The sequence below is a fragment of the Mirounga angustirostris genome, unplaced genomic scaffold (assembly GCF_029215605.1).
Source record: "Mirounga angustirostris isolate CCGP_5_RB_7025 unplaced genomic scaffold, mMirAng1.0.hap1 SCAF_1, whole genome shotgun sequence".
NCBI lineage: Eukaryota > Metazoa > Chordata > Mammalia > Carnivora > Phocidae > Mirounga > Mirounga angustirostris.
Window position 1 is genome coordinate 133,679,811 of NW_026991709.1, and position 9,583 is coordinate 133,689,393.

The 9,583-nt window shown below is 42.8% G+C and overlaps 3 pseudogenes; 1 reads left to right on the plus strand and 2 right to left on the minus strand.

Annotated features, from left to right (window-relative positions):
* Positions 1-227: 227 nt before the first annotated feature.
* On the minus strand, positions 228-1,557 carry LOC135361461 (nuclear receptor subfamily 2 group C member 2-like; annotated as a pseudogene).
* A 390-nt stretch (positions 1,558-1,947) lies between these two features.
* LOC123862947 (nuclear receptor subfamily 2 group C member 2-like) lies at positions 1,948-3,033 on the minus strand (annotated as a pseudogene).
* Positions 3,032-8,973, plus strand: LOC123862948 (transcription initiation factor TFIID subunit 6-like; annotated as a pseudogene).
* Positions 8,974-9,583: the final 610 nt, after the last annotated feature.

Here is a 9,583-nt window from a genome sequence, read left to right on the forward strand (position 1 = left end):
AATTATTTGTAAATGTCTATCTTAAAGTTTTTTCTTTTTTTTTAAGATTTTATCCATTTATTTGACAGAGAGAGAAAGAAGAAAACACGAGCCAGAGGGAGAAGCAGAGGGAGAAGCAGACTCCCGTCTGAGCAGGGAGCCTGCCTCGGGGCTCAGTCCAAGCATAATATTATAAAAATCTGTTATTGTTTTTTTGCCCTTTGAGAATTTCTAAATACAAATTAAGTTAAAGGATTGTTCCAAAATCTGTGTCATCAAAAGGCATTGAAACATTTCTTATGGCAGGAAAGGATCTCGTTAGTCTTTTGGTTACTGTTGTCTGGGATTAACAAATAAGAAGAAACCAGGTAGGAAATGGCTAAAATACTGGGAATATTTGTACATACCAAAATACCACTACTTCGTTGCCTTTGTATCTGAATGGCCCTGGGAAGATTCTTTTGCTCCTCAGCAGGTGTGGGGTATGCACCAGAGACTGTCTCTGGTGATCTGGCCGTTGTACTCTGCCATCTCCATCTTGAGCATGTAGGGAATTATGCTATCAAAACATTGACAGTGAGACCAGTAAATAAATGAATAAATAAATAAAATGAAAAAAATAAAAAAAAATAAGTTCTATTATTATGTTGGAGCTCAGTGCCAGCGGATAGATGAGAATCTGGGCCACTCAGAAGGTGGGTGTCTTCTGAGTAGGGTTTTTGAACATAGTCTTGTAAGTCCATCTCTGCTTTTTTTTGGAATTTTTCAGTCTGGTTTGTGCTGGTCAAACCTGGATGATCAGGACTAAAGAGAACTATAGCTTTAAGATATGCATATTCCTAGCTGTCTATATCCAGCTCCACCGTACTGTTAACAGAAAGTCTTGACACTTCCAGATGTGCTCTATGACTTGCTTTATCCAGTAACCAGCAAGTTTATCTTCCTGGGTGCTGAGGTTCTGTAGGTGGTTGATGGTGGCTGCTAAGATACTGGAGAGACTCACCACTGGGCACACTGGGTCAGGCCAAGGGTGAAGGGCTCATTCTAGCAGGGCAGCATGAGGCCGGTGTTACATTCCTGACCAAGTGTCTGAACTGCTGAGATTGACCTGGGCTCTTGCGTGGGGAGGCAAGTGGGATGTAGACTTGCAGATGTAGCTCATGTTGAGGTATTCTGGAATGGGGTTGGGCATCGTGACCCTAGATGTGATGTAAGTGTCTAAAAGGAGGGTGCCTTTGGGTGCCTGGGTGGCTCAGTTGGTTAAGCGGCTGCTTTCGGCTCAGGTCATGATCCTGGAGTCCCTGGATCGAGTCCCGCATTAGGCTCCCTGCTCAGCGGGGAGTCTGCTTCTCCCTCTGGCCCTCCCCCTCTCATGTGCTCTCTCTCTCTCTCTCTCTCAAATAAATAAAATAAAATAAATAAATAAATAAATAAATAAATAAATAAATAAATAAATAAATAAATAAATAAAAGGAGGGTGCCTTTGACCTCATTGTTGGGTGGGGACTGGTCTCCAATGATGACATGGATGCTGCCTCCTCCACTAGTGTCTGTCCTGTCTGCGAGGCTTGGAGACATGAAGCTGTCTGTGTTATTAAGTGCTTTTGCTAAGGTATCAAATGCTCTAGGAATCTCACTTGCAGACTGGTTCTCCCACAGTACTTCCGAAGCATTACCATTGTTAAGGAATTCATTTAGGTCGGCAGGGGAGGCTCCTACACTTGGCTTGTCTCAGGTTTAGAATACATGGTCAGGAGAACCATACCATCCCCATGTATCAAAGGCTCCTGGATGTTCACAAGTGTCCTGAATCAAGAAGATCTGTTTCTTGGGTGCCTGGGTGGCTCAGATGGTTGAGCGTCTGCCTTCGGCTCAGGTCATGATCCCGGGGTCCTGGGATGGAGTCCCGCATCGGGCTCCCTGCTCCTTGGGAGCCTGCTTCTCCCTCTGCCTCTCTCTCTCTGTCTCTCATGAATAAATAAATAAAATCTTTAAAAAAAAAAAAAAAAAGAAGATCTGTTTCTTAGTTGAAGCAGCACAATTGCTTGGTTTCTCCCATGGCACATCAAAAGGCTTCTCCCGACCCCAAAGGGCTTCTGTTCACACCGTGTAGATTACATTTCCATACCCATCTCTGAGCATTTTTTCATTCAACAAAACTGACAGCTGTTCTGGTGGTGTTTATTGATGATGCAGTCTTAGTTGCTCTGACAGCTGTAGGTCAAATTTTTCCTAATGTCCCTTTTGAATACATTTTGCATCCTTCAGAACTGACCGCCCCATAGTGACAGCCAGGGGCTTTGTGGCCCCAGACCATATAGTACTACACCACCTGAGGCCACTGGATGTGGGCCTTCCACAGGAAACCCTCCGCAGAAGCAGAGTCCCTGATGATCTGGATCCTGCCAAGGATGAGGTTATCCCAGGTGGTGAGAGTGAGCTGCCTGGCATTGGAGGTCTCTTGGGAAGCCAGGATCACCTTCTCAGTCCCAGCTGATGAGGAAGAACTGCTGCTTGCGGGATCCAGAGGTGCTCACTGCGGTGATAATCTGGATCTTCTGTCCTGTCTGCTGGTCTGTCGCAACCTGAACGCTCCCAGAGGCCGGGCTACCGCAGGGTGCGCGGAGGTTGCCTGGATGCACCGGGAGGGGCTGGCCTACCTGGGGAGATTCCTGCAAGTGATCTGTGTGTGCTGTGCCGCAACCTACACTCTGCTGAACCAGCCCTTCCAAATTTGTAGCAAAATCATCAAAGAAACTCGGAATTTGGCACCAAAGTGGCCTAGAAGCAGGTATGGCATCTGTGATGGGCGGCCCTGGACGGAGGGCAGGGCGCGAGAGGCCGAGCTTCCAGGTACGTTGGCTGGTGGCTGGTGGCTGGTGGCTGGTGGCGGGAGCCGGGGTGAGGGGGGCGGCTTGCAAGGCTATGGGCCAGAGGGGAGACACCGTGGTGGGCGGGGCATGGGGACCGGCTGGGGGCGCCCTGGGGTTCTGAGGAAGGGGGTTCTGAGGAAGGAGGATTGTTACTGTTTTTGTCTGCAAGGTCAGAGTTCATGACCCCCGTGCCTCTGCAACCGGCTTGCTTTTTTCTTTAAAGGTTGAAAAAAAATTATGAAGCCTTAGGAAATACTGAGTATAATTAATTTGTAGTCCAGAGTTAGATACAATTTAATAATTGTTCAATTCCAAAATAAAAGTTGTTGTGAGCCCATGAAATTTTCTTGATTGCGTTGATTTTAATTGATTTTAATACATTGCGTTGATTTTCTAAAACAACTCAGAGGAGATTTTAATTGATTTAATTATTTGATTTTAATTGTTTTTAATACATTGCGTTAATTTTCTAAAACAACTCTCTGAGGAGACAATATTTATAATAGCTAGAGTATTTATGAAAAATCTGGCATCAGGTATTTATATATTTGTATATATGCATATATATGTGTGTGTGTGTGTATGTGTATGTATAAAACCCAAGATTATATGAACTAGGAAACAATTGTATGTCTCAACAGCAGTACTGGAGTGCAGAGTTTGAGACTGAGATTTAAAAATGCTTTTCAAAATGTGGGATTTGGAAAAGGAGCAGACATTTTGTCTCCAAAACCTGAAGTTTTTCTGAGGACTGAAATCAAAGTTGTAACTGCCACAGAAGAGGGAAAAAGGGAATGTGAATGTGATGCAGAACAACCTGGCCCCAATCATCTATCTCATGTGCAGGGTGAAGGCACTGAAGGATAGCCCTGCACGGTATCTAGAAAAACCCACACATGAATTGATTCCAGGTATGATGATCTGCCTCTTGGGCAGACAGCCGGGCCTGCAGTCAGATGTGGACAATCACTGGGTGGTTTGCCACCTGCCTCATGGCCCAGATCTGTAAGCATTTCAGCACAATCACTAACAACATCCAGTCACAGATCACCATGACCGTCACCAAGAGCTAGGTGGACTGAGAAGACTCGTGGACAGCTCACTGTGGCTCCATCTCAGGCTTGGCAGAGATGGGACATGATATGATTAAGACTCTGATTCTGCCAGGGCTATACAGCAGGAAGAGAAGTGGATCTGCAGTGTTCTGGATGGCCCTGTGGTGAGCAACATCAACCACATCTGAGCTGACCACATGCAGAGCCTCCTCCTGAAACACTATGCCCCGGTACCAGCAATGCTGCACCCACCATCTGATAATCAGGGTTCCTGTGGGGCAGAATTTGGGTCCCTTGGACTCCTCTTCTCCTCCCATGTGGTCAAGGCTGTGGCCCAGGCTGCTCTGCAGGCTCAGCAGGTCAACAGGACCACTCTGACCACCACTCAGCACTGGTTCATACTGACCTTTTGCAGACCCCTCAGTTTTACCCTAGGACCTCTGATTTGCTGAAGGTCCCTGATGCCACCACACTGCCCATCCAGACACTGGTATGTGTGTGAACTGCTGCCCCATCTCACCCTTCCCCTCCTCTAACCAAGTTTATTATAATGTCATTGTCCTCCAGTGGCTCATCCACCCAATCAGTAGTCCCTCAGCACTTCATCTTCTGGCTCAGGTTCTAGCACTACCTCTCCTGTCACCATCATTGTTCCCAGTGTGCAGCCCATTGTCACACTGATCTCCACTGCCACAAGAGCACCCCCACCTTCCTTTGGTCCCTGGCATTGTCCAGAAGTACATTATGGTCTCCTTTCCCTCAACAGAGGAGGGGCAAAGGAGGCCCTACCACCTATCCTTCTCCAGCCCTCCTCAGTCCTCAGCCCCCTCCCAACTTGAAGCCAGTGCCCTCTGTGGGGGAAAGAGGAAGCTGGGGACAGCCCTCCTCCAGCTGCAGGGACTCCACAAAGGCTCATGGCTTCTAGCCCTCTGGATCTGGCTCCCGTCAGCCTGCTCCTTGATGTTGTTACACCTCAGCCGACTTTCTTCTTTCCCCCAGATTCTCATACACATGCTGGGTGGTAGTCTGTTTCCCCCACATTGCTTTCTTTTTAGATATTGTGCAGCCAAGTCTGTATTATAAAAGTTTGTTAAAAAAACAACAAGACTTGAATGTAAGACCTGAAATCATGAAACTCCTGGAAGAAAACATAGGCAGTGAGACTCCTTGACATTGGTCTTGGTGATGGTTTTTTGGATTTGACACCAAGAGCATAAGCAACTAAAACAAAAATAAACAAGAGGGACTACGTCAAAATAAAAAAGCTTTTTTACACAGTGAAGGAAACCACCAACAAAATGAAAAAGCAACCTACTGAATGGGAGAAGATATTTCAAATGATATATCAGATAAGAGACTAATACAAAATATATAAAGAACATATACAACTGAACACCAAAAACCCAAATAATCCAATTTAAAAATGGGCAGAGGACCTGAATAGATATTTTTCTGTTTTTGTTTTGTTTTGTTTTAAGTAGGCTCCATGCCCATTGTGGAGTCCAACATGGGGCTTGAACTCACAACCATGAGATCAAGACCTGAACTAAGATCAAGAGTTGGACACTTAACTGACTGAACAGCTCAGGCGCTCCTGAATAGATGTTTTTCCAAAGAAGACATACAGATGGCCCACAGACACATGAAAAGGTGCTCAACATCACTAATCATTGGGAAGATGCAAATCAAACCCACAATGACATACTGTCTTGTACCTGGCAGAATGGCACTACTATCACAAAGACAAGAAATAAGTTTGGCCAGGATATGGAGATAAGGGGACTCTTGTGCACTGTTGGTAGGACTGTAAATTGGTGCAGCCACTGGGAAAACAGTATAGAGTTTCCTCAAAAAATTAAAAATAGAAATATCATATGATCCAGTAATTCTACTACTGGGTATTTACCCAAAGAAAATGAAAACACCAGTTTGAAAAGATACACGCACCCCTATGGTAATTGCAACATTATTTACAAGAGCCAAATTATGAAAGCAACCTAAGTGTCCATGGATAGATGAGTAGATAAAGAAGTTATGGTATCTGTATCTATATATCTATATCTATATAGTGGGATGTTATACTCAGCTATAAAAATGAATGCCATCTTGCCATTTGCAATAATATGGAAGTGTCTAGAAAGTATTATGCCAAGTGAAATAGTCAGTTGGAGAAAGACAAAAACCACATGATTGACTCATATGTAGAATCTGACAAACCAAACAATCAAACAAACCAGAAGAAGATTCATACACACAGAGAACAAACTGGTAGCTGCCAGAGGGGAGGTGGGTAGGGAAATAGTTGAAATAGGTGAAGGGTATTAAGAGGTACAAACTTCCAGTTACAAGATAAATAAGTTGCAGGGATGAAAAGTACAGCATAGGGAATATAGTCAATATTATAGTAATAATGTTGTGTGGTGACAGAGGGTAACTATACTTATTATGCTGACCATAGTACAATGTATGGAATTGTTGAATCACTATGTTATATACCTGAAACTAATATAACATTGTATGTCAACTATACTTAAATAAAAAACAAAACAACAAAACACAATGAGATATCACCACATGTCTGTTAGAATGGCCATCATCAGGGCGCCTGGGTGGCTCAGATGGTTAAGCTTCTGCCTTCGGCTCAGGTCATGATCCCAGGGTCCTGGGATCGAGTCCCACATGGGGCTCCCTGCTCCGCAGGGAGCCTGCTTCTCCCTCTGCCTCTCTCTCTCTGTCTCTCATGAATAAATAAATAAAAGCTTAAAAAAAAAAAAAGAATGGCCATCATCAAAAAGACAAGTGATAACAAATGCTGGTGAGGATGTGGAGAAAAGGGAACCCTTGTGCACTGTTAGTAGGAATGTAAATTGGTGCAGCCACTATGGAAAACAGTATGGAGAATCCTCAAAAATTTAAAAATAGAACTACCATATGATCCAGTAATTCCTCTTCTGGGTATATATATATCCAAAGGAAATGGAAACACCAACTTGAAAAGACATATGAGCTTCCACGTTTATTGCAGCATTATTTATAGTAGCTAAGACATGGAAATAACCTAAGTGTCCATTGATGGATGAGTGGTTAGAGAAGTTGTGGGGTGTGTGTGTGTGTGTGTGTGTGTGTGTGTGTGTGTATGATGGAATATTATTCAGCCATAAGAAAGAAGGAAATCCTGTCATTTGCAACAACATGTGTGGACCTTGAGGGCATTATGCTAAGTGGAATAAGTCAGACAAAGATAAATACCATATAATCTTTTCCTTATAAGCGGAATCCAAAAAAACAGAACTGGGGGTGCCTGGGTGGCTTAGTCGGTTAAGAGTCTGCCTTCGGCTCAGGTCGTGATCCTAGAGTCCTGGGATTGAGCCCTGTGGTAGGCTGCCTGCTCAGCAGGGAGCCTGCTTCTCCCTCTCCCTCTGCTGCTCTCCCTGCTTGTGCTTTTTCTCTCAAATAAATGAATAAAATCTTTTAAAAAAATTAAAAAAAAAAAGAACTCATAGATACAGAGAACAGATTGGTGGTTTCCAGAGGTGGGAGGTAGGGGGTGGGCAAAATGAGTGAAGGTGGTCAAAAGGTACAAACTTCCAGTTATAAAACAAGTAAGTCCTGGAGGTGTAACATACAGCATGGTGACTATAGTTAACGTACTCTATTGTATATTTGCAAGTTGTAAGAGAATAGATTTTAAAAGTTCTTATCATAAGAAAATAATTGCAACTACTTGTGGTGATGGATGTTAAGGAGACATATTGAGGTGATCATTTTGCAATATAAACAAATGTCAAATTGTTATGTTGTGCACCTGAAACTAATATAATGTTATTTGTCAATTATATCTCAATTAAAACATTTAAAGTAAAACTTATATGCTTTTTTCATATACAAAAACATAGAAAACTGGGGCATAATTCTTCATATAGATAATATTTATTAACATTATTAAAAACTCAGTAGTAATTCATATATATATTAATGTATAATATTCATACATTGATGTGGCAAGAAAAATTATGAAAAACTTTGAAATAGGTAAAAAATATTAAGTGTCCTACTTGGTGTACCATTCCAGCTTATCTCAGCCTTTCATTGTTTTGGAGCTATTTTACAACTTTGTATGTTGTAGAAAATTGATAATAATGAAATAATTCTTGTTTATAGACATGCAAATGAATTGTGTGCAGTGGAATTCAATTGATTTCTACCCTGAGGATAGGTCTATTTTGCAGCTATTTATAAATCATTTTAGCAATTCTTTTTGCCCACATGCCTGTGGTTCTTTGAATTCTCCTTTGAACTAATTATAACATCTTACTGGTTCCCTTGTAATTAATGAGTTAAATCAGATTTCTGATATTTACTCACTTTAGTTTGTATGAGAGTCATGATTTTACCTTAAAAAAATCTTTTAATAGATGGCTACAACATTCAAACAGTACAAAATGGAATAAAATGAAAAGTGAAAGTCTCTCTGAGCTCCTGGGTGGCTCAGTTGGTTAAGCGTCTGTCTTCGGCTCAGGTCATGATCCGAGTGTCCTGGATTGAGCCCCGCATTGGGCTCCCTGCTCGGCGGGAAGCCTGCTTCTCCCTCTCTCTTTGCTGCTCCCCCTGCTTGTGTTCCCTCTGACAAATAAATAAATAAAATCTTAAAAAAAAAGTTCTCTCTCCTACCCAATTTCACTTTCATGGACCTTATGGTCTAATGGGGAAGACAGATCTTTATCAGATGATGTAAGATAAATGTAAAATTACAATTCTGAAAACTGTGTTGAAAAAGTGGAACACATTTCTGTGAGAGCAGTCATAGGGTGAACGCACCTAGCCAGGACAATCTGGAAAGGCTCTTCTGACATAGCAGCAAATGGGCTGAGATCGGAAGTGAGTCAGGAAGATCATTGTTTGTGATTGTAAAATGGGATCCAATGAAATGGTGATTCACGGTCTCTAAGATGGATAAGTAAGGAAGTTAAAAAAAAAAAAAAAAGGCAGGTTGTTAGAACAGATAGAGAGAAAATAGAGATATTTATAAACTTGAAGTTCCTTTTTTTAAGATTTTATTTGAGAGAGAGAGAGAGAAAGCATGAGCAGGGGGAGAAGCAGGCAGAGGGAGAAGCAGGCTCCCTGCTGAGAAGGGAGTCCCAATGCAGGACTCGATCCCAGGACCCTGGGATCATGACCTGAGCCGAAGGTAGATGCTTAACCAACTGAGCCACCCAGGCGCCCCTAAACTTGAAGTTCTGATGAAGTTAATAATGCAAATTGGAAGGAGAGGCTGTTAAAAGAGCCTGGGTTGTTTGAAATAGAGATTTTTGAAATGAAGCAGTTGAAGGAAATGAAGAAGTTCAAGGTATCACCATGGGAGTGGGTGGCTAGGGTAAAATAAGGATCTTGGAGATGAAGAAGTTAGGGACGTCTGAGGTCAGTTATTAGTTTGATTGCCTATGTGGACAGTGAGGTCCCCCAGCATTTATTTATGGCAGAGCGTGGAAGTGAGTCATATGCCCCATCACAGGTGAATGAGGGGGAATGACCTAAAAGAGGAAAAACAGAAAGAAACGTGGGGAGGAACAATGGTCTGGAGTGTCAGAGATCTGCTATCGCCAGAGAGGGCTACAGGGCAAGCAGTGCCCTTGGGGAAGCCCAATTTCAATTAATTCAAGGTGATAGAGGAGGGGT